This window comes from Apodemus sylvaticus, chromosome 9, assembly GCF_947179515.1.
Source record: "Apodemus sylvaticus chromosome 9, mApoSyl1.1, whole genome shotgun sequence".
In the NCBI taxonomy this organism is placed as follows: Eukaryota; Metazoa; Chordata; class Mammalia; order Rodentia; family Muridae; genus Apodemus; species Apodemus sylvaticus.
In genome coordinates, this window is record NC_067480.1 from 82,650,890 (window position 1) to 82,676,256 (window position 25,367).

The 25,367-nt window shown below is 42.4% G+C and overlaps 1 protein-coding gene across 1 annotated transcript in view; it reads right to left on the reverse strand.

Annotated features, from left to right (window-relative positions):
* Supt3h (SPT3 homolog, SAGA and STAGA complex component) overlaps positions 1 to 7,958 on the reverse strand; it is a 360,073-nt gene extending 352,115 nt beyond the window's left edge. Inside the window, exon 1 of the mRNA XM_052192221.1 lies at positions 7,760 to 7,958. The gene's annotated coding sequence lies outside the window, so the exon portion shown is untranslated. The remainder of the gene's footprint in view (positions 1 to 7,759) is intronic.
* Positions 7,959 to 25,367: the final 17,409 nt, after the last annotated feature.

The following is a 25,367-nucleotide window of genomic DNA, read 5'->3' on the forward strand; positions in this document are numbered from 1 at the left end:
GCTGCTTGCCATATTTTACAAAATGAATTCAGATGTGCAGATTGAGACCCAGATCAGTTCAGCATGCCAGTTTAAATGTGGACTCCAGGAAAAAGTTCATGTCTGATTACCACTGCATTAACCAGATCACTGAACCAATAGCCAATGCCGCATCACATCTGGAAATTCCCATTCCAGAAAATAAAAGTTTATGTTTATTTAATTTAAACATATATGTGTGTGTATGTATATATGCATTCATGCATGCAAAATTCCTTTCATTAGAAAGTATTGCTACCAAACACAAAAGGTTCCCATTGTGGCAGAGGGAAAAGAAGGAAATCACAAAAGTAAATCAAGCAAAATGCCGCTGGCCGTGTCACTGGGTGCCCATTAAAGAACATTCTCTTGTTGACAACATGACCAAAGAAGACATCCACGGAAAACATCTTTCATCATACACCTCAGTCTGAGGAGTTTCTGTATCCTAGAAGTAATATCAGACTTTGGACTCTAAGTCTAATGGCCAACCAGCCATTAAGAAACATAATGGAGATGACCATTTCTTCTACTGCATCACTGTCAAGGAACATTCAGTCCCATCCACAGTCTCAATTCTAATATTTCATAACCTAGACATGTCACATAATATAAATAAGTTTTTATAATTAGTAATGCTTGTAAAACCTAAAAACAGGAAAAAAATCATAGGAGAGTCAACATTATTAAATACTCCATTTTTGTTTTGTTGTTTAAAAAGATCAAATTACAAATAATCTATATTTCTACTGATATGAAAATTACCAAATGATCAATCACTACAAATGCAAGAATTCAAAAGGTGAAGAGTATGTATAAAATGTCGATAGCATGCAGAACAGCACAAGTTTTCTAGACATGGGCAAAACAGAGCCGGCGTCTTTGCCAGAGTACAGCACAGTGGCGGCGACTAGGCCAGTTCCTGACTGAGTCTTTTCCATTGAAATCTCATGAGCCAGGACATCAGTTTCCTGCATTTCAGCCTTTTGGCCTTCTATTCGGCCATCCTTTAAGCTCCACTTAAATCAAGCACATCCAGCTTCAGCTTGAAGCTGCATATATCCCAGCATAGCTATGGCATGTTCTTAATGGGTATTGTATAACAGTGTCAAAAGGTTGGATATCTGTAGCCTATAGCATTTGAGGGTTTCTCTAGACCAAAGGTCCAAACTCCCAAATTCCTTCTACAAAGCAGTTTCAAAGACCTACAAGCCACATAGTGGTCAGGTAGCCACAGCAAAAACCTCATTTCTCAAGTACCAATTTCCTCTCTTTCTCAATACTATGACAAAATGCTTGGCAAACACAACTTAAGGAAGGATTTATTTTGGCTCTCAGTTAGAGGGGATACAGTCAGCCATGATGGGGAGGTCATACTGATGCACTGTCGGGAAGCTAGTGGTCCAGGCTTGTCAGAATAATAGTCACACCGATCCATGGTCAGGAAGCAGGTACAAATGAATGCTGGTATTCCAGGTTTTCTTCTTTGCTTTGCATTAAATTTGGGACGCTATCCTATAGGATGGTGCTACCCACATTCAGGTGGGCCTTCCCTCCTCAGTTAAAGTTCTTTGTAAACACCCTCAGAAACATACCCAGAATGTGTCTTTTAAATTATTCTAAATCCAGTCCCACTGACAATGAAAACCAAACATCACAATTATAGAATACTATCTTAGTGAGTGTGAATTATTTTATTTTCATTCTAAGCTTCTGTCCCATACTGAATTCCTCTTCCAACAACTGGCAGATGACTGCTTCTCTTAAATGACACAGAAACAGAAACTCATCATTGATTTATTTCCCTTCACTCTCTATAAAAAGTAATAGGCCTTCTATTCCCTCTTCTTCCCATAATGGCACTGGTAATGTCTTTTTTAAATCCCAAGCTATATGCCCTTTGGATTATTTATTCATAATTACTGGGCATTTACTAAAAGCCAAACATTTTCTATGTCCTCAGAAGTAATAGTGACTAAAAAAACATGCACACACACACAGAGAGAGAGAGAGAGAAAGAGAGAGAGGGAGAGAGAGGGGGGGAGAGAGAGGGGGTAGAGAGGATATGCATCAGAGGTGAGGAGTAACTATCAACAACAATTTGAATTAGTGGTCTGAAAACAAATTAAACAAATGGATTTCAACTACAAGATGGCAATTAATCTAGGACCTGAGAAAAACACAGGTGGTGTTCACGAACCTCTTTGAGAAAACAAGATCCTGAGACCACTGTGGGTACAGTGGAGTGGGTAGAGGATAAAAGCAATCCAAAGTAAAATCTGAGAGTCCCAAGAGGAATTATATTCCAAAGCCTTGAAAGTCATAGGAGGTGAAATTTTACTGGATGACAATATGAAGCTACTGAAGAATTTTTGAACTTGTGGATTTTTTTTTTTAAGATAGACACAGTGAGGCTTCTCTATAAACAAGAGTGTGACCCAGGAAAGCAGAAGCTACTGAAATTATATGTCAATGGTTCTGATTAGACAAGAGATGCTGGTATTTTTGATTATTGTAGCAAGTGGAGATAAGAACATATCTGGAATGCAGAGATAACTTGCAGGTGGAGTAGACAGTGCATATGTGAGAAGAGGAAAATGACTCTGAGGCTGGAGACCCTGGAAACTAAAAATACTACCATTGCGGGGAATGAGAAAAAAAAATGCCTTCAGTTAAGACCATATCAAGACAACTATTAGACCCTCAAGAGGAGGGCATCCTACAAAGCTTTGTGAGAGGAGTTAAAAGGAAGAAGATATTGCAAGGCTGACAAATTCATGTCTTGTAAGATGAATGGCATGGTGAGGGGAGTTTGGTTGGTTTGATTTGGTTTGGCTTGCCTTGCCTTGGTTTAGTGACAATGTCTTGCTTTATAGCACAAGGTCTATAAATTCCTATGTAGTTCAGGTTAGCCTCAAACTTTCAACCCTCCTATCTCTGCCTCTTAACTGCAGAGATTAGAGGCATGTGTCAACACACCTGACTGAACATGGCAACTTATTTAAAGGCCTAACTAACCAATATACCAGAAGCTATGAGAAGCAACTGACCTCTCAAGTCCACTCCCTCCATCTTTGAGAAATAATTTCTGTCTGTCTCCCAACAGTGTTCTAAAGAATACAATACAATGCAGATTCACAAAATATGTCAGTTTAAAATAAGAAATTTTTATTTCTTATTTTAATGACCTATTGCTCAATGACAGAGCACTTGCCTTAAATACATGAGTCACTAGGCTGAACTCCCAGCAATGTGGACACACAAGTACACACACACACACACACACACACACACACAAATAACAAGACATTTTCATAACCTTGTTAGCTAACAATGAACAGTTAGCATTAGCTTACAGACATCAGAGCTCTCTGCTTCACAGGCATGGGAGAATCTATTACATGTTTTTGTCCTTAATCTATTAGCCTAAATCTCTATTCCATGTGAATTAGTGCCTACTCTTTTTAAAATACTTATTCTGAAGAATTATTCTGTACATAAAGTATACCTAAAATGTGCCATGCCTGTAGCTGACAATTCATCCTAAAACACACATCATCTACACTGGCAAATGCCACAGCAAACTCACTTTTCCAACACTGAAGAAGGCTGTGTTCATGTAAAAGTCAGTGATTGATGTTTTTTTTTTCCAGTTTGTAGGAAATCTGGCCATTATGTAACAATCCTAATAGTAAGTGGTTTAGCACTAAACAAGACTTTTCCTTTTTTTTTTTTTTTTTTTGTTTGTTTTAATGAGTGGATATTTTTAAGCATTATGATTCTCTTCTAGTCTAGAATTGTGTTTTAGAAATAGTCAACCTTAGGAGAAATTCATTATCAGGTACACATCAACAAAGTATCTGATGAGGTTAAACACTATGTGGCTCATGGCAAGAGATAAGAATTCATGATTTTACATGAATACAGCTTTTGCTGTAACAGATCACATTTTCACTGTTTTCTTTTTGTTTTTGTTTTTCCCACAATCACCTTACCAGGCCAGAATTTCCCCACCACTGATGAGGAACTAAAAATACTGGTTAAAGGTCTCAGGTCTAAATTTAATTTTTTTTTTTTTAATGTTAGGCTAGAGAGATGGGTCAGTGGTTAAGAAAACACGGCACTATTCCAGAGGACCCAAGTTTCGTTCCCAGAGCCCACATCAAAGGTTCACAAGTTCCCGTAACTCTAGTTCCAGGAGGACCCAACTCCTCTGGCCTCTGCTGGAACCCACACAGCCAAGTCACAGCCGTGTGTATATATTCATAATTAAAATAAATCCTTTTCAAAAAGAAAAAAAATGGATCTTTGATTTCAAATAGCTGATAGCCTGACCTATGTAGACACATATCTTAACAAAAATCAATCGAAAACAATCAGTGCCTATATTTTTCATTTGTAAAAGACGCTGATCTCTTGAGTTACAACCATTGCAGCCAGAGATTGACATTGTCATTATGTTATCTCAAAAACTAGTAAATGTAAAAGCTTTGTTCAGTTATTCTTTATCTAAAAAGAAAACCACAGGCACATGACTAAACATCAGGCAAAAATGTAACAACTTGAACAGGACAGAGGGGACCAAAGGATGTGAGCAGAGCGAGAATCACTCATTTCACCCAAATCCCTCATTTGTCGGGTGAGGATACAGCAGCCCAGAGGGGTTTCTTGAACTGCCCAAGGACACACCACGATTTAATGACATGAGCTGGGACTAACACTGAGGTCCATCCAGAATCCTTTCTACTATACAGTGAGGAACACACAAATTAAAGTGGATCATAATTCACTCACAAGACCTCAACAAGGTGTTTGTCACAGTGAACTTTGTTGGGAACTATCTGCTTATACCCATTCCCAATGTAGCATGAAAGGCCCGAGCACTGAACTCCAAACACAGGCACTAAGGCATATCATGTGACCTTGGGCAACTCTCTTCCTCAGTTCCTCTAAAGTAGAAACTTAAAATACTCCTCTTTATGAAATAATGACTAAGCAAGATCGGGTGCACAGAAAGAGCTCAGTTCTGTGACATATAGTGAACATAAACAAGGCACAGCTCTTCAACAACATTTCAGGATTCTCATCAGGCAAGCTGGAAAAGGAGGCTTATGGGTGGGATAGTCTTCTCAAAACTAAGCTAGCAGGACCACAGGAGACATAGAGGGCGCAATGGCAAAGCTGATGACATTCAAAATAGCGAATAGAACAGCTCATCCTCTTCAGTTACTATAAATTCAGTCAGTACAATAATGCAATGGCTGAATTCTTTCTCAGAATGTAAGTGAACTATAAGCAAAAATCAGCAATATTCTATCTAACACATGAAAAGCAAGTTTCTGAACTCACCAAAAATAACAGTTTCAACAGGAATATTCAATCATGTGATCTTACTGTACTGGCATATTTGTAGCCCCTCATACCAGAGGATTTTCTTTCTTCCCTAAAGAGAACCAATAATCACACTACCCATGATTTCTATACAAAATAAAAGGTTGAATTGACAGTGGCTAAAGTAACCAAGTCACTCTCTAGCCTTACTTACTCCAGATATCACTTAAATAAGGGCAATAGCATGGACTTCATCACTGTTTTCAACAAGTGTATTTTGGAGAGTGCAAAATAGCTAATCATTCCAAGATTATGTTAAGAATTTCGACAAGCCTAAAAAGTGTGGCCATGTTAGCACTGTCCAACCTGGAACACGTTGGACCATATGACAGGAGCTCTAGTAGTAAATATGCTGGGACATGACTATCCCAGAAAAATGAGGCTAGCCAGTCTACTTACGACCAGCTCAGTGTGGTTTGCATGTCATGAACTATTCTCTGCATATAATGTCACTCATACGCTTTAGACAGTCATTCCAGAACCAATGACTATCTTCAGCCTTGAGGCCAAGGCCAACATTTTACAAATATCAGGCAGGAATTCTGGGAGCACTCTACCACGACAGCTTTGTTTTGGGTTTTTGTTCCCTTTATGGTTTATTTTCAAGGCCTGAGTGCACAGCTTAGTTATCAGAGCACCCACTTAGTATGTGGGAGGACCTGGGTTCAAGACCCAGCACAGAAATGGAAGAAGAAGGGGGATGAGGGAGAGAGACAGGCAAGGAGGGGGAAAGCTTTATTTTCAAGATTTACAAAACCTCAAATAAAAAATAGTTGGTCATATTTCAAAGAAAGTGGTCTCATGACACATATCTCACCAAATTTCACTTTTCTCTTCAGAAGTTTGAATATGAATACTAAAATGATTTTAAAATTGCTCAAAGGTTACTATTTTTTATAATACAAAAAGTGTTATAATACAAAAAGTTAAGATGGAAACATCACTTTTTAAATGGGGGGTGGGGGGGGAACCACCACAATAAAAAGTTTAAAGTTTTCTCTAAGAACTAACCAAACAGTAAAAGACAATGGAAGCCACAGATAATTAAAGAAAACTCTAGTTAGCACTGTTGTCTTTCCAACTAAATCTGGCATTAGCTTTAGAACCAAAGAGTCCAACTATTTGGCTTTAATTTGCCAAGCTGTAAATAAATACTAGCAGATCTACGATTTGAATGAAAGACGTTATTGAGATATAATTACAAATCCTTTTTAATTAGCATAAGTAGTTTAAAAGCTGACCTCTCTGACTTAAAACTCAACCAGATAAGACTGTAAACCAGCTCTTAGTTTTTTGAGACCTGTGGAATCCATACAATAAGCACCATGCACGTGTGTCTACTTACACTGTAATTAATTTGCTAACCAATTAAAAATCAAGTTCATCAGAGCCACCTGCACCTGGTGGCTACCATATTGGTAGCCCATAGTGCATAGCATTTCTAGCTTGACAGAAAGTTCCATGGGCAGGGCAGCCGGGGAAGGGCGGGAAACCTGCAATAGCATGGAGAAGTACGTTCTGGTTGTGCAAAGCATTATCTAGAAACTGCCCTTTAGTAGTTAAATTCCGCCTCTCTGGAACACACAGAAATTCTACCAGTTGTTTCTTCTTTAAGTAAATCTTTTTAACGGTGAACTGCTCCTCGCAAATACTAAGAACCCAGGTCTTATCCCAGATAAATATGTACCGGTTTCTTCCTGAGTTTCTACTAACTCCAAAGACATAAAGCTAATTTTAATCCGGGTGTACGGTAACAACACTGCTACCGGGATCCTGTCTGAGCATCAAATATATTCCACTAGCCCTATAACTCTTATCACTTGTCACATCAACTGTCTTGACTTTCAATAGAGAAGACAATTTCCTTGGAGCTCAAATGTAATTCATCACAGCTGGATGTGATGTAAGCTTTTAGCACACAGATCTTCTCCCATAAACCTGAGTTTTGAGCTAGGTTGTGACGATCCCCATCTGCCCCACACTACCAGCTAAAATGATTTATTTCCCCAGGGGTCCCAGAGGCGAGCTCCGACAGCAGCATCGCTGTGTCCTCTGTCCTCAGCCTGCACACTGCACTTCCTTCCACTAACACTACCTAGCTTCCAAGAAATAGAGCTTGCCTTCTAGGACTCCCCACCCATCTGGGTGACACGCGAACTGGTGCCTCTCCGCCTGGCCCCGAGGCTCCCCTCGCCTCACGCCCACCGGCGGGGAGGGGCCACGGCGCACCCCACGCTCGGCGGCCTGTACCCGGCTGGGCCCGGAGCCCGGGGCCAGACCTTTGGCTGCCACGTCCCTGACGTCCCCATGTCCTCGCCCCACTCCCCGCCGCCCCCACGCGCCCCACAACCTCTGCTTAAGACACGTGGAGGCACGGCTGCGCGTCCCGCGTGGAGAATGAGAGGGGACAGAGATGGCGCGGTGTCTGCGGCGGCGGCGGGCCCGGGACACGACGGGCAGGGGGGGCGAGGAGTGGGGGGGCAGAGATTGTAGAAAGGGAAAAGGTGACTGAGCTAGGCTGGGGGTGGGGGGGTGGATAAGATGGCGAGAGCGCCACTGTGAGGGGCGGGGCGGGGGTAGCGAAGCCTGAGGAGACTAGAGGGACGGGCCAACACCTTGCGGCGAGAGCGCATGCGCACCCGGCTAGAGGGCGCGCGCGGTCGTGGGACGGCTCCTTCTACTTCCGCCACACTCCGGGGGCGGGGCTTCGCGCTCCCGCCTTGGCGTACGGAGCGGCGCGTGGCCACGCGGCGGAGCCTCAGAGCGTGCGGGAGTAGCGGTGGGTCGAGTTGGGATTCGGGCTGAGGAAGAACTGGATTTGCCCTGTGCAGACTCTGCAGCATGTGGGAGTGATCCCGAGAAGCTAGGATTTTTTAGAGTCGGTGACCTGCACTGGGAGATAGTCTATGCAAGCTTCTCTTCAGGGGTCGGTCAGGTAACCAGAATTGTTTCGAATGACAAGGGGCACAGAAGTTAGGAAAAACCCTCGCGTCAGAGAAGCATTGTGTGTGGACCTGGGAACACTAGCTTCATTCCACCCCACCTACCCCTATCGCCCTTGCACAAAATCAAAAGCTTGTGACAACTGATCTGCAAAGTTCTCCCCCAGTTAGTTTCTACTAAGTTCAATTACTTTAAAAAGCATGCTTTGGTTCATAACGTAAACTATTGGGGAGGCTTTATAAACAATCAGTGGTGATTTTTCCTGAAGATTCTCGCCTGGTCTTCATTTTGAAATCTTGCACCACCTGTATTGAATTGTATGTATCACATGTCTGCCTGCATTTGATGGTTGCAGGGGTAATTCTTTAATGAACTAAGGACAATGACATGTGATGCTTTCAGAAGTTTAGAAAAGAAAACATCCATTATCCTACCACTTCAAATATTATTATTATTATTATATTATTTGTATTATTCACTGTTGGTTAGGTTTCACTGCTGTGAATAGACACCGTGACCAAAGCAACTCTTATAAGGACAACATCTAATTGAGGCTGGTTTACAGGTTCAGAGGTTCAGTCGATTATCATCAAGACAGGAGCATGGCAGCGTCCAGGCAGGCATAGTGCAGGAGGAGCTGAGAATTCTACATCTTCCTCTGAAGGCTGCTAGCAGAATACTGGCTTCCAGGCAGTTAGGATGAGGGTCTTAAAGCTCACATCCACAATGACACACCTACTCCAACAGGGCCACACCTTCTATAGAACTTGGGACAAATGGCTCTCTGGTGCCTATTAGCTTAAGCACGTGCCGGGCTCCAGGCTTCCTCAGTACCACAAACCTGTGGCTCTTCTCAGCTCTGCTCATCGTGCCTCCTGCCCTGAACCTTTCCAGCTCCTGGGCTTCCCTCACCACGTCTTAGTAACCCTGTGTTTGAGCTGTGCGCGCCTTTCCCTCCCTCTTGCCTCTCTCTAGATCTCCCTACACAGACTCTCTTAGTCTTCCTCTCTTGCTCTCCCCAGCTCTCCTTTCATTGCCAGGCTGCTGGCCAGGTTCAGTCCTCTGCTTTCTCTCCCTGCTCTGGGCCCTTCCAGATGTCCCTAGCAGTACACTCCCTCATACCTACCATAAAAACCTTCCCCTCACCCATACCTTGTAGCAGCCATGTCCTGCCTTTATAAGAGAACAAAGCTGAAAACAAAGCTCTCGCCAAGTTAATGCTTTGGAGACCATTAGCTCTCAGAAAAAGAAACGATTTCCAAAGTGGGTGGGGAAACGAAACAAGAGGCCAAGTGACATCACACCACCAGATAGACAGACAGACAGACAGATAGATAATCAGAAGTTTGGCCAGAAGTCCTCATTCTAAAAAGGACAGCAGAAGCCATAGCTAACAGGGACCCCGTCTCTGTGAGGAAGCTACTTCTCCACATAAAGGTGGTTTGCTTCAAATAATCTGCAAATCTTGCTCTTGCAATCCATGATTTTAATTTGTTAGGACAATTGTGAGAGGCTCATTGTAGAAATACAGAACTTCGCTGGACAGGACTGAACACTGTTATTGCATATGCATTTGTTTCTATATTCAATGGCTTTTCTAACATGGAAAACTATTTTTGTCTAGCAATCTCAAAAGCAACCCTGTTTTAATTTTTAGACTAAGTACTTCCTGGCAAGTTTCTTAACATCCTTGAGCATCAGTTTTCATATCTATAGAATGAGACATTAAATCTATTGAGCTAAAAGGAGCTGCCTAAAAGTCTATGCTCCTTTAAAATAGGAATTTCCCAAAAGTTAGGTCCTAAAGTCGAACAGAATGAGTTTAGCATGCTTGCTTTCAAAACATAGGTGACTATAAAGAGCTCTTCCTTTAGATACATTAAGATAGCCAACTCTATATATTTCAAAAGAAAAAGCATATGAATATGAAACAGTAATCTGTCGATACATTAGAAAAAGAGATGATAGTATTTATGCACAATCAATCTGGCCACTCATACCTTCCAACCGCATTCATATATCTCAAAGCAGAAAAAGCAACATAAGGCATGTTAAAAATGGCAATACTTGGTAGCTTTTAAAACTGAAATGGAGCTACAGTGATGGCTCAGCAGCTAAGAGCTCTTGTTTGGAAAGGATCCAACTTCAGTTCCCACCTCTCACAAACCAGCATCTTTTAAAACTAGTGCTTGGCTTTCAAGGATCTCTGGAAGACCCTGGGCAAATGGGAACTTACTCCCATGGAATCCAGTGTCTGATACTCTCCTTTGCTACAAATATTTACCATGTGGCTGACACACCCTAGAAGCTGCTGAAATACCAGTACAGAGAGCAGACACCCAGGAGGAGAAATCCAATAAATTGAAAATGCTCCGTAGCCTGCAGTTTTTGTTGAATCCCAGCTTTTATGAGTTCCAGGACAGCCAGGGCTACACAGAGAAAACGAAGTATCAGGAGGGGGACTTTAGTACCTGAAAATAAGATAGAGAACTCAAGTTGAGATCGGTATACAGAGCGCCCAGTTGGTCAGTGTGTTTTAGCGGAAAGATTGAGATGTGAAATTGGATGTATTTTTGGTGAATTATTCAAATAACTGCTTTCCTCTTCTATTACATATGGAAACAGAGCCAAAAATTAATTGGTGCCACCACAGTGTGGCTCACCCTTCCGGCTTCACACCCCAGAGCTGGATGTAATGAGCCTAATTTGAGTAAGTAACACTCAGATCAAGTGTTAAGTAATGATCAAAGAATTTTTACATTCTTTGTAAAGAATGTACATTCATACAGGCTTAATTTCTAGCATTCTATAGAATGCATGTGTATATATATATATATATATATATATAGTGTGTGTGTGTGTATACCCTGTGTTTTTTCTTCTCTGGAATCTTTTTAAACAACCTCACTAACTCAGTCAGGTATAGTGAAAAACATCAGATAGGTTCTGGCGCCACATTTTGGCCACGGTAATTCGCTGTTGTTCAGCCTCTCTGAAAGTAAGCATCCTCCTCTGTATCTTGTTACAGGCTTTAGAGGGAAGAGTCCCAGCCAATTGAAAATGCTCCGTAGCCTGCAGTTTTTGTTGTATCCCAGCTTTGAATGAGCTATTTGCAAATTTTATAAGCTTTCTCTTCTAGTACATTGAGTTGGAAATACAAAGAGAAACCTTATCTCAAATACCAGGACTTGTTTCTGATAATACAATAAATTTATATGAACATGACAGTTAGTCATTGTCTTCTCCTCCTTCTCCCTCTCCTCCTCCATCCTTCTTTGTTTGAAATAGTTGTATAGATCAGGCTAGCTTCAAATTCATGTTCCTCCTGGCTGGGACTCTGGGCTTGCCTTGATCCTCCTGCCTTAGAATCCCCAGAATCTGGGATTGCAAGCGTACACCTCCGCGTCCTCCACCAATGAGACAATTACTCCTCTTGACAAATGTATTGAGGTTCCAGCAGGTACAGGAAGCACAGTTGGGCACTAGAGACGTAAAGATTGGTAACAGAGGTCCTGTCTTCCAAAAGGCCTGTTGCAATTGAACTAGGAAAGCCAAAGGCATTATGGCAATATATAATGTCTGCTGAGTTCTCCTTGACCTTTGGCCTGTAGGTCAGGATATCTCGAACCACCGTCCCAGCCCAGACAGTTCTTCATGTTTCTTTGGGGCTAAAGTTCTCCCCTCTGGCACCAGACTCCACTTGATGCTAAATCAGTGAAGTTTACGTATGCGTGTGTCCCTGTTCCACAACCACCCAAATATGAACTGAACCTTGTTCCTAGATTTCACCCCAGTGTATTTCATAGAGTTCTTTATGGCCACAGCAACTGGCTAAAATTCTGAGAGGATGGAAGGGGCGTCACCCTCATACTGCATTGCTGTATTTTGGTACCATGCCTCTTTCAACACTGTACTCAAACCCTCTCTACCCACAAGCGCCCATGCGCTGCTAATACTGAGTGTTTTGGTCATCTCTCTCTCTCTAACCTGAGGTTCTCGGAACCCCACTCTTTGGGGCTAACCAGCCACCCAGCTGCTTGTACTTTCCTAAATATTTTGGAGTTCATTTCCTTTGCAACTGTCAACTCTAATACTAAGTAATCCCTTTTCTGTGTATAAATTGTAGAAGATAGAAAATTAGGGAGTGGTCACTGAGGACAGTGAATGTGGACTGACACAGACCAAAAAGTGAAGGTGGGCAGCCTCTCTATCACAGTAGTTTCAGCCTTCAGTTGAGGATGAAATAGGAACGCTTAAAATAATGCTGTTATCATGTGGGAATGAATGTAGAGTCTTACACATTGTTAGCACTTAATTTTCATCAATGTGAGTCTTACCAGTGAGACAATGAGTCAGAACTCAGTCTTGGAAAGTGAGTCATCTGTGAACAGAATGGGGAAAGATGATTTAAGCAGAGCAGGCAGCACCAGGAAAGTTACGGTGGATTAAAGAGAATCACAAGTCCAGCATGATGGAGCAGAGTCTGAGAAGAAATTTGTCAAGGTCAGATCAAAGGAAGTCTTAGACATCATTATTGGGAATGTGGGCTTTATGTAATTAGAGCTTGGGGGTGTTGAAATTAGTTTTAAGGTGATGTCATGATTACAGGAGCCTGATAGAAAGATGGAAGTCATCCACAAGTTAGAAGAAAAAATCAGAAGACACAAACAGTTCAGAAATGTTATAGGACTCAGTTACCAACTGGTCATATGTGAGGATCAGAACTGGAGAATTGGCTTGATGGAAAAAGCACTTGCCACACAAGCTTAAGGATGAGTTTGAGTCCCCAGAAATCCTGTAAAAAGCCAGTCATGGGAATGCCTTCCTGTAATCTTCATGCTCCCATGGGGAGGTGTCAGGTAGAAACTGGATAATCTATTGAATCTCCTGTGCCACCTAGCCTACCAAATGTAGCCTTCAACCACAGAGGGGAAAAAAAATAATAATTGTGACCCTATTTCAATTAAGAGAGAAGGCAAGGACAAACACTCAAGGTTAACCTCTAGCCTCTACACACAGAGAACATCCTACACATCACACACACACACACACACACACACACACACAATCTAAACGGAACAAGGGAACTCCCAAATAACTCTAGGATTCCTTGGATTGCCACATAGATAGCAGTACCATTTATCAAGACAAGGAAGACTAGGAGTGCCAGTTTCAGACATGCTATGTTTTAAGATGACTGCACAAAATTGCAAATGGCTATAAGAAATAGCCAGTTGGAATAGCCAAACAGTGTTGAAGGCAACACCTAGAACAAAAAGCCTAAAGTCTAAAACCACAGGATTAAATGGCTGCATTGCTTTTCTGGTGCCGTGATAGAATACCATGGCAAAGACAACAAAGAAGAGAGAGTTATTTGGGCTTATGGTTCCAAAGGGTCAGAGTCCATGATGGCATAACAAAGTCATGGTGGTAGAAGCAGGAAGCTGAGAGCTCATGTACTGAACCACCAGCCCAAAGCAGAAAGAGGGAACTAGAAATGGATCAAGTTTTTAAATTCTCAAAGCCTACCTCCAGGCACACACTTCTTCCAGCAAGGCCATGCCTCCTTCGACCTACTCCAATAGCACTGCTAACCAGGGACCATGAATTCAAAAATCTAAGCCCACTGGGGACATTCTTATTCAAACCACCACAACATGTAGCTTTAGGACCCAGATACATTATTTTCACTTATTATTCAAATATGATGTTTTGCCCCATTCCTATATTCAGTCTAAAAACAAAAAAATGTTCTCACTAGGATCTCAGTGGACACAGCTGAAACCAATGAAATGGTCAAGACAGGTCTTAGAATAAGGACCAGTGAGTCAAAGATTGGGTCCTCAACACACAGTGAGCGAGGCAGACAGTCTATAAAGACCATTGAGAACACGGTCGTTTCCTGACGTCAGGAGAGCAGTGGCAAAAGCAGGTTTTATAGAGATAGGAAGAGAAACTTGGTTATTCTAACTTAAGGGAGGAATAGATTAAGCAAATACTTAATCTTTCCGAGAGCTGCTCGCCATGAGGAAACAGGATGGTTCGAAACACATCAAGGGACAAGGGGGAAAAATTTTTTTTTTTTGTTCGAGGCATTTGAACCTTTTTGTGGGGTTTAGAGAAGAAACTGGCCAAGAAAATAAGATCGAACACTTAGGGCAGAAGAAAGCCAATGATAATTGTGTTGGGAAGTTTGTATAGTCCCGGATCCTTAAGGAGACAGCAGAAGGCACTGTAAAGCATCCGAGAAGTGACTAAGACCTAAAACAGAGCGGAAGGTTGACTAGGAGAAAGCAGTGAAGAGAAAACTGGCCACACAAGCCGACCCTAATTTTTCCTAACATAGGAAAGAAGCTACTGAAGAAAATGGGAGATGACAAAGAAAATCTTATATAAAATGATACAGGGTTGCTGGGCCACCGTGAGGAGTGGGAGAGCCTCAGAGGCTGGCTGAACTGAAGTTAGTACAGAGCAGCGATTCTGCCATGGAATTACAACATCTGCTTCTTATTAGAAACGAATACGTGGTCCCCATCCCACACCTACAGAGTCAGAAACCCCCAAGGGCAGGCTCTGTGGTCTGCTGTAGCAAAGCCCTCCAGGCGATTTTGAAGTACAACCCCTGGGAAATGCTTGCATAGAGTTTCTACAGAGTCTGTGGCTTCCCCAACCAGCAAGCAATGACGAGGTACAAACTGTGATACCCAGCCATATCCTAGGCAGTTTTTTTTAAAGTAATATTTTCCATATTGCAATAAAAATACTCTTACTTGGCATGTTAGAGATTCTGTAAATTTCTATGTGGAAATGAGTGTCATACGAGGTTTTAAAAATCTGAACAAAGAGATTCCTTTCATCTGAATTTCAGAAAGCAAATACTGTTTTTTAAAAAGTGCCTCGCTACTCAAGTTTTAAAGTTATAATAGAGAAATAATGAAATTGGCATTCACCTCCTCAAAAAATATTCTGTGACCCAACACTGTAATAATAGTTCTCGGATTTTGCTTGGGTACTGCTGTCATCTCAATCTAAGTGATGGTGATCAACTCTCCTGGGGGAAATATTTATGAATGAAATTGTCTCAACTTTAAGTTTCCCTCCCATAAATTTATCTTCCGGTCTTGATTCTGGCTTCTGCCTATCTGGCAGCAAGTAATGACCTCTGGCAAAATAACTGAGCAAACTGTAAATGGTTGTTAATGAACTTGGAGGTGACCAGACAATCATAACCCAGTAATGTCCCTGTAATTAAATGCATGTTTGTGACTGAGCCTTTTATATGTCGTACTAATAGTAAAGTCATTTTCTGCTACCATTGTTCCAACAATGTTGTCACAGTTCAAATATTTAGAGCCTATTTTCACTATCTGGGGAACATTCCTTTGATTACCCCCAAACAATGGGAAAGCCAACAGACTCACAGCCTAGAAGGATTTTAATTTTAATTTATTTATATGCTGACTTATCCAGGTGTGTCTTACATAAAAAAGCATGGGATCTAGGAATCCATATTTAAAAACCAGATGTGAGCACACAGAAAACACTGAGACAGGCCCCCAATTACTTTTACAGATAAGACTGAGCTCTCAAAGTGAATTTGTATTGTGAGCAAATAATGACTCACGAAAAGGAGAACTAGCAAGTCTGAATCAGAACCTGATTAAAATATATGTAAATAAGGAGAAGCATTGTCATGGAACAACGGAAAAGCAGATTTAAGCACATTAGTTTAGCACATTCCAACACAGTGGGGGTATAAGCGGAAAAGATGAACAAGTCAAGTTCTCTGGGTCCTAATACTCTGAAATTCAAATTAGGTAGCTAATTCTCCTTAACCTGATTGATTTTACTGTGACCAAGCAATCTTTACTCTTTTTTTTTTCCTCTTCTTAATTCCAAGAATGATGGGCTGGTTTCTAAGAATAATATTTTACTTCCAAATGTGACAATGAGACACACTGAAAAGTTTCAATTCGTGTACCAATCGTACTGTTTCACTGCAAATCAGTCACTCAGTAGTGCGGGTTTTATTTGGATCTCTTGGAAGCTGAAGTGTGTGCGTTCTAGAGGAGGGATGTGTTGCCTGGTAAGAGTAAAGGAACAACAAGTCGGGTGGTAGTGGTTCACGTCTGTAATCCCAGCACTTGGGAGGCAGAGGCAGGTGGATTTCTGAGTTCAAGGCCAGCCTGGTCTACAGAGTGAGTTCCAAGACAGCCAGGGCTACACAGAGAAACCCTGTCTTGAAAAACAAACAAACAAACAAACAAAACATCAACAACAAACAGTAAAGGAACAAATCCTGGACCTGAACTTCACTCTGAGGGGTTTCAGCACCCCATTGTAGCAGCAATCCAGCCCAGACACCTGCTTTTTCAATCAGCTTTCCATAACCATAAAAACAACAACAACAACAAAAACCACAGGGACAATTAATTAGTAAAGAGAAAATATTTATTGTGGGTCATAGGTTGCAGGGTCCAGTCCAAGATTAGGCAGGTTCATCGATTTAAGTCTCTGGTGGACATGCCAGATGCTCATGGCCTGGGAGAGCATGATGGGAAAAAAAATAATGCTCAACTCTTTAGCGAATAGCAAAAGAAAAGAAAATGAGGTCAGGGCCCCATGATTTCCTTCAAGGACATGAACCACCCAGGGACCTAAAACCACCTGATCAGCTCAGCTCTGCCGTCTAAAGATCTATAGCACCAACAACATCAGCTTGGACGCCCCGGGACTTTAACACATGTATGGACAACTAAGGGTAACAGGTGCTCATTCACGTCATAGAGAACCCTTTGCCTTACGAAAGTCCTTGCAAATGCAGAGAACTTAAAGACGGTGAGAACCCGAGATGGGTGAGAAAACTGAGTTCAGTTAGAAAGGCAGTGTTGACCTAACTAGTGTGGACGACTGCTTCGGGTGTACATGCGAGCGGGCTGAGCAGATCACTCATTTCAAGAGTTTAGTGAGTTAGAAGATGGAAAGAGATTTGCAAATGGAAAGATGGCTGGTTGTAAGGTTTTTGTTTTTTTTTTCCCTTCACGAGAAGGAGAGGAGGTGGGAAGGGGGAGGGGGCCAATGGAAACAGATATATAAGGTATAGTGAGGAGGGTGGATTCCTGGGAATGCTAGTTCCTAAGGATGTTGGGAGGGGGGGTTGAGGGATGGAGCACATCTTTCTGAGAAAACATCAGAATTATTCTGAAATATAATATATAGTTACTTCTTTTTCTTATTTCTTTTTATTTGGGCACTCCTGGGAACTGAACCCCCAAATATTGCTCATGCAGGCGAGCAGTCTACCACTGGTCTACACTGTCAATCCTGATCTGCAAAGTGTGAATTGTATCAGGCATCCTAAACCATGGGCTTAAGGGAGGGAATGAGAAGACATGCAAGAGCATTTGGAATGGAAAAGAGAGTCACACAATTCAGGGGAGGTGACCATTTCTATTTTTCTTTACCTTACATTACAGCCTCTGAAAGTGAGCCTCTTGTGTTAGTTAGGGTTACTGTTGTTGCAATGAAACACCATGGCCAAAAAGCAAGTTAGGGAGAAAGTTTATTCCGCTTACACTTCCACATTGCTGTTAATCACCTAAGAAATTCAGCACAAGAACTCAAGCAGGGCAGGAACCTCGAGGCAGGAGGAGCTGATGCAGAGGCCATGGACAGGTTTGGCTTACGAGCTTGCTTCTCCTGGCTTGCTCCTCCTGTTTTCTTATAGAACCCAGGACTACCAATCCAGGGGCAGCATCACCCAAAATGGGCTGGGCCTTCTCCCATTGATCACTAACTGAGAAAATGCCCTACAGCTCCATCTCATGGAGGCCTTTCCTCCACAGAGGCCCATCTCTTTCTGATCACTATAGTTTGTGTTGCATTGTCACACAAAACCAGCCAGTATACCTTTTAAATAAGTCAGGCACAATTGAGCTCAAATCAGTTTAACGTTAGGGAAATGCTAATTCTATTACAACAAAAAGAATCCTGTTTTATGAAAAAGCTTTCTTTCTTTGGGGGCGGGAGCTGCTTTTGGTTTGGAGTGCTTTCTAAAGATTTTGTTTTTTTCTAGACAGAGTCTCGCTATGCAATTCAAGATGGCTTCGAACTCACAATACACCCTCTCCATCCTCCCCAGTACTGAGATTATAAGCACGTAACACCGTGCCTAGCTATGAAAAGATTTCTTAATTAAAGTAAAGCTGTCAAACCTGAGTAGTTGTGATCTCTTGGCAAGTGCAAAGGCTTTAGAATAAGAACTCTTCTAACAGATATTATGGAGCAAGCTTGTTGAACCAAAATGATTTCTAAAAAAAAAAAAAAATTGATTCCACATAAGATAAATTAAAATCTAATTTTTATAATTATGATTAAATTATTAAGCTGTAGTTATTCCATAAATTCATCAGTTTGTGTGCACAATTCACTGGGCTAATCAATTTATTGAGCTGGGTGACCATCACCAGAACCTAGTTTTAAAACATCTTCACCACCTCAGTAAGATAATGTATGCCCATACATGATTACTCTTCACCTCTGAGTCCAGCTCTTGATAACCACTAGTCTACATTGTCTCTCTCTAGCTGACAATTTTGGGCATCTCATAAACAGAGTGGGTTCATTTTTAATTTCGTGGATAGCATACTTGGGGAGATAGGACTCAGGAGATAGAATTTGTTTGGATTCACAATTTCAGAGCTCCACCTTTCTCCATGGTGGAGAAGGCATGGTGGAACAGAACAGCTCACCTCTCATGGACTTGGAAAGTGTATGTTGAGAGGGTGCAGGCGGTAGTGGGCTTCCATCATCTTTCTCTTTTAGGCTCTCCAGGTCATGGGACAATTGGACAATACCATACAATGGGCATACAATTGGATGATACCATCCACTTGGAGGGTGAGGATGGACTTTTATCTCAGATTAGTTGGGTTCTAATTGATACATTGGGCACCAATTTTTACAGTAAATCTCCAACCCCAATAAGCCTGTGCGGGGGCGGGGGGGGGGGACACACAACTCAGTTATCATATTTATAAGTTGCATGCCTAGATTGGGCAGACTGCCCACCACACTACTGTATTCTCCAGCTATGAGGTCCCTTGCTACTGGCAATTTCTCTGGGCCACGTGGTTCTGTTCTATCTTCCTTCCATCCTTTGTCTTCAGCTCTATCCTCCAGTCTCCTCCTCCCCCTCTCCCCCTTCCTCTCTTCTCCCTCTCCTCTCCTTTCTTCTTGGATGTTTCTCTATCTGTAGCTGCCTGCAGCTACATTTGAACAGTTTACCGGGTCACCTGGAAGGAAAGCTGGAGATGGGAACATGTAGGGAGAAACGTGGAACCAAGACAAGATTTCCTGCTCAAGGCTCAAGGTTTAATGAAGGTCTCCAAATATATATAGGCGGGGCAAGACCCTTTCCCCAAAGGCTGGAAACAGGTCTGCAGAACCGGTTCTGCTTGCTCCGCAGGAGGCTGACTAGTGTCAAGTGGCTGCTAGAGTCTCTCTGAAAGCGGCTATCCTTGGAGAACAATAGGCTTTGCCTTGGTCTGAGCACTCCACCCTAGGTTGAGGGGATTAAGGCTAGCACAGGAATTCCTGCTTGAAGGCTGTGAGAGGAACTTCACCTTGAGCAATGTCATGCAGTGCCAGCTGGCATAGCACCCCAATACAGCTCTCTACATCAATCCGCTAATGTTGACAATTAAGATCACCCGTCACAGGGAGACTGAATACAAGGATCTGAATATGGTATCTCTCACTTAGTATAATGTCTTCCATGTTCACCCATTTTGAAATATGTCAGTATTTTACTCACTTTTTATGACCACATAGCAAGACTATTGACTTGTGGACAAGTCTATTGACTAGAAACAACACATTTTATTTACCTGTTCTCTAACTGATGGACATTTGAGCGGTCTCCACTTTTTGGCAGCACGAGTAATGGTCATCTGTGCTTCAGGCAAGTGTGTGGATGCGTGTTTTTACTTCATGTTGCAAACCTGGGGGTAGATGGTCTGATTCATATGGTAGATCTGTTTCATGTCTAAAGAAATGATCCAAATGCCTCCCAAAGTCACCAAACCATTTAGCATCTCCACCAGCGATGTTTGAGGTTTCCACTCCTTGTCAACGTTTGTTCTTGTCTATTTGATTCCAGGAATCTTAATGGATCTGAAATAATATCTCCTGGTGGTTTCATTCGCATTTCCCAATGACTAGTATCTTAGTCAGGGTTTCTGCACAAACATCATGACCAAGAAGCAAGTTGGGGAGGAAAGGGTTTATTCAGCTTACACTTCCACGTTGCAGTTCATCACTAAAGGAAGTCAGAACTGGAACTCAAGCAGGTCAGGAAGCAGGAGCTGATGCAGAGGCCATGGAAGGATGTTTCTTACTGGCTTGCTTCCCCTGGCATGCTCAGCCTGCTCTGTTATAGAACCCAAGAGCACCAGCCCAAAGGTGGTACCACCCACAAGGGGCCCTCCCCCCTTGATCACTTATTGAGGAAATGCCCCACAGCTGGATCTCATGGAGGCACTTCCCCAACTGAAGCTCCTTTTTTTCTTCTTTTTTTGTTTTTTTTGTTTTGTTTTGTTTTGTTTTTTTGGATTTGGTTTTTTCGAGACAGGGTTTCTCTGTATAGCCCTGGCTGTCCTGGAACTCACTTTGTAGACCAGTCTGGCCTCAGAAATCTGCCTACCTCTGCCTCCCCAACTGAAGCTCCTTTCTCTATGATAACTCCAGTCTGTGTCAAGTTGACACACAAAACTAGCCAGTACAACTAGTGATGCCTTGCTTAGGATACTTATAAATATATCAAGAATGCCATTGCTGTTCCTTCAGAAACATGTATGTTCAAACTACTAGGTATATCAGGTTACTTTGGGATGTTGTAGTTTTGTTTTTGAGATAGGTCCTTGCTATGCTGACGAAGATGCCCCAAAACTTCTGTGCTCTGTGATCCAGCCCTTTTGCTTCAGTTTCCCACATAGCACTCCGCCTTTGTGAATCTCAGCAGAGACTAAAATCTATTTGATCTTAGTACTCCCTGCATGTAATGTTAACCTAGCCTTGTTCCTAGATCACTTCCAGCATCGTTTTGATATCTATTTTACACTCACATTTGGAAATCCAGACAACGGGAACTCATTTTTCTCCTTTGAATGTGGCCAGTGGCTCCACTGACTTGCCTTCCACGTGGCACTTTGTGTAGTCATTTTGGGGTGTCGAAGTCGAGTGCTCGACAGCACTGTTTTCTACCTGTGGGCAAATAAGAAAGAGGCTCCCCATTTTTATTAGCCTCCAGTTTCCCCACCTGCTAACTAACCTTGTAAAGAATTGTCACAAGAAGCAGGTAAGAGTAGCCACACAATGCTCCGAGCAGTTCTCCGATGTAATGAGTGTTGACTAAACAGAATCTGCTATCACTGAAGCTAACAGTCTGTGTGGCCAGCCCTCAGCTATAGCTTTGATTGATAGAGACTGCTTGGCTACTCTGTTTCTTCTTGAAGGATTTTACAAGCAGAGCTAGAAGGATGGCTCAGTGTGTATAGTGCTTGTGGTGCATGTTGGGATCTGGGTTTGGATCTCTAGGGTTCTGGTAAAAGCTGAATGCATCAATGCACTTCTATGATGCCCAGCACTACAGGGCAGAGACGGGTGGAACCCAGGTTTCCCCAGTCCATCCAGCCAAAGAGGAAGCTCCAAGTTCACTGAGAGAAACTATCTCAAGAAATAAGGTGGAAAAGGGTTGAGGAAGACATTTTGCCAACAACCTCTGACTCCCCCCTACACATGGACAAGGACACCACAACTGTGCACATATAGTACATACACACGCGCACACACACACGCACACACACACACATACACACACACACACTTGATGCATATTCTTTAGAAACAAACTCCTATTACAACATTATGAATATGAGAAATAAGCGAAGAAGAAGATTTTAGAGAAACTCTTGTATATGCAGTATGGCATCTTCATTACCTGCTTTCAGGTAAATATTTTCAAATGAAAATTTCACGTCACCAGGCACGACTTGACATATTGGAGCTGCATCCATTTCCAAACATAGAAAGGACAATTTTTACAAATCACCCTACATTCCTGTTGTCAATCAGTTGGTTCCCCAGAGGAGCTCTTGCAAACTTCACAGGACTTGTCCCCTGCAGCCCCAGCCCAGGACTTCCTTCCCAGTGCCATTCAGTGCTCTCTTATTGCATGCTTTGTGGCATATGTCCTCATAGAAATCTTCAACACTCTTCGCTCACAATTGCTTGCCACCCAAGAAATCTATACATCTCCCTGGGCATAGGGTTGGTACCTTCTTTGCTACAAGATACTTGACAAAAGACAAATTAAGGAAGCATCTTAGTTTGGGTTTTACTGCTGTGGTGGGACATAAGGCAACTCTTCTAAAGGACAACATTTAATTGGTGCTGGCTAGCAGTTTTAGAAGTTCAGTCAATTATCCTCAAGGAGGGAAGCATGGTAGCCTCCGGACAGACATAGTTCTGGAATTGTCTAGAGTTCTACGTCTTGATCCACAGGCAGCAGAAGGAGACTATGTGCTTCACTGGGTGTAGCTTGAACACAGGAGATCTCAAAGCCCGCCCCCACAGTGGCACACTTTCTCCATCAAGGCCACACCTACTCCAGCAAGGCCACACTTCCTAATAGTGCCACTCCCTATGGGCCAAGCATTCAAACATGTGAGTCCATGGGGACCTTATCTATAGACTTAACACCATAGGAAGTAAGAGTTAATCCTGGCTGCCAGTCGGAGGGCTTGGTCCCCCATTCTGGGATGTCATGGTGGCAGAAGCTTGAGGCAGCGGTGCCATTGCTGACAGAGATGAAGGCCGATGTTCAGCTTGCTTCCTCCTCCTCTTCAGTCTGGAATCCACCTGAGTCCACACTAAGCTAATTAACCAAATTAACCCAAACTAGATAAACAGTCTCAGCATGCCCAGAGATTGTTTCCACGGTAATTTTAAATTCTATCAAGTTGACAAGATTAATTATTACAATAGATACTTATTAAATTACATACAATTAAATTAAATATTAAATACAATAAGTATTTAAAATAAGTATGGAAAATATATAATTGGGACAAGAGTCAAACATTTAATGATAATAATTCAAAGAAATTCATTTTAAAGCAATTTTAGTATACACATTTTGCCATTAATTAAAGGTGAAAGGACATTTTAATAGTTTTAAGATACAGTTATTTATGCTTGGAAACAAAATTAGACCTTGTCTGAATATTTGACATCTTCAACAATTTTCTGAGTTAATCAATATTTTGATTTAATAGTCATTATTGTCACCAGGCCTGATGGTGAATGTCTATAATTCCAGCATTTGGGAAGCTGAGTCAGAGGCAGGGGAATCACTGTATTTTGTACGCCAGCTTGTTCTGCATAGCAAATTCCAGTCCCTGTCTCTCAAATAAACAACATCCCCAAAAGGAAAAATATATAGCTAATGCTGGGCACACCATTTTGTATAAATATGTAGCCCCAAAGGAAGAAGTATACTCAAGCCTATTTCAAAAATTATTGAAAAATTACTCCTAATTCCAAGCCAAACTTCATTGAATATCTTTTTGCAAATCATAGCATACGCTATAACATAGCCTCAAAGCAGAGCTGAGGTCCAGTGGTATTGCGTGCTCTGAGAGGTGCGCACTGCACCTGCTGCATATTTATAACTGAGGCAGCAGTGGAACAGCGTGAGGCAACCTGCGCGAGATCTGCCAGAAGCACCCAGGGTTACATATTTGATTTTGAGTTAACTTTTGGCCAGAACTCTCTCACTGTTGACAAAATCCCACAGCCACCACATTCAGTTTTCTGACCCTAAATAGTGTCACAACGCAGAGTTTAAGGAGCTGGACTCCAAAGCAGCTCATTTTAATACATCCAACAAGTTAAGAAAACTTTGTAGGTTCCAGTTTAGATTCAAGAAAATGGAGTCTTGGTGTAGCTCCATCGGTTTCCCGAGTTTACAGTCAACAAAAGGTCCCTGCTGGATCTAGTGTCTGGTGACTCCTGTAGGGCGTCTCTTAGGGCAGAAGAACTGTAAACTTTTTATCTACAGAGGCAAACTAAACAATCCCCACCTGCCTGGACCCTGAGGTGGGGTTGCTGAGAGGGAGGGAGTTTGAGATTTTGTGGAGAAGGGCATTTTGAAAAAGTAGTAACTTAATGACATATATCACATGACATTTTCTCTTCTCTCCTATAGTTCTACTCCAGTGTGTTTCCCTTAGCCTTTCTCTCTGCTAATGAATAGTTTCCACAGAGACTGCCTAAGATTGCATTGGAAGTGGGCAGGTCCTCCGCCCAGTTCCTGGTTCCCCTCTCTCCTCTTCCTCTTGCTCCTTCCTCATCATTCTCTCTCCACTTTGCTCTTCCTTTTCCCATTCAAAGGAAGAAGTGAGGAAGAAGGTTGGGGGAGGGGAGGGAAGAAAGAAAAAAGGGAGAGAAGGGGGAATTCTTGGGTACTAGAGGAGGTGGAGAAGAGAGGGGGGAACCCCTGGCAAGAACTGAGCCTCTGGCGCAAGTCAAGGTCTTCTTCCTCTCCTCTGTGCCCTCTGCCCCATCCTCCACCTCCTCTTCCATCGCCCTCGTCCACCTCATCCTCCATCCCCTCCACCTCATCCTCCAGCCCCTCCTCCAGCCCCCCACTTCTTCCTCCAGTCCCTCCTCCATCCCCCCACTTCCTTCTCCAACCCCTCCTCCAGCCCCTCCTCCAGCCCTCTACCAGTACTATCTACAGTAATGAAACACTTCTAGCTCTAGTAAACGGTACCCTCCTCCCCAATGGTAATCTGCTCATCAGCTGACTTTTAGCTGTTCCTTAAAAGATACAAATAAATACAATGGACTTAGATCTCTACTCCTGGTGTGTGCAAAATCCTCTGCCCTTTACCAGATGTCTTGGAATCCCCAAGACTTTAGAGTCCTTTGGTTGCCTCTGCTTTCCAATTCCT